The sequence below is a fragment of the Lampetra fluviatilis genome, chromosome 65 (assembly GCF_964198595.1).
Source record: "Lampetra fluviatilis chromosome 65, kcLamFluv1.1, whole genome shotgun sequence".
NCBI classification, from domain to species: Eukaryota; Metazoa; Chordata; class Hyperoartia; order Petromyzontiformes; family Petromyzontidae; genus Lampetra; species Lampetra fluviatilis.
Genome location: NC_136339.1, coordinates 4,436,602 through 4,437,228, shown reverse-complemented (window position 1 = coordinate 4,437,228; position 627 = coordinate 4,436,602).

Here is a 627-nt window from a genome sequence, read left to right as displayed (position 1 = left end):
TAAAAAAAAAACCTCTGAATCCGAGAGAAAAAGTAACAAAAAAAACCTCTGACCTGACGCTCGAGATCTAGCGGTAAAAAAAAAACCTCTGCCCTGACACAGGAAATCTCTAGATTAAAAAAAAACCCTCTGAATCCGAGAGAAAAAGTAACAAAAAAAACCTCTGACCTGACGCTCGAGATCTAGCGGTAAAAAAAAAACCTCTGACCTAACACGGGAAATCTCTAGATAAAAAAACCCTCTGAATCCGAGAGAAAAAGTAACAAAAAAACCTCTGACCTGACGCTCGAGATCTAGCGGTAAAAAAAACCTCTGACCTAACACGGGAAATCTCTAGATAAAAAAAACCTCTAAATCCGAGAGAAAAAGTAACAAAAAAACCTCTGACCTGACGCTCGAGATCTAGCGGTAAAAAAAAAACCTCTGACCTGACACAGGAAATCTCTAGATTAAAAAAAAACCCTCTGAATCCGAGAGAAAAAGTAACAAAAAAAACCTCTGACCTGACGCTCGAGATCTAGCGGTAAAAAAAAACCTCTGACCTGACACAGGAAATCTCTAGATTAAAAAAAAACCCTCTGAATGCGAGAGAAAAAGTAACAAAAAACCCTCTGTTCTGGCACCCCG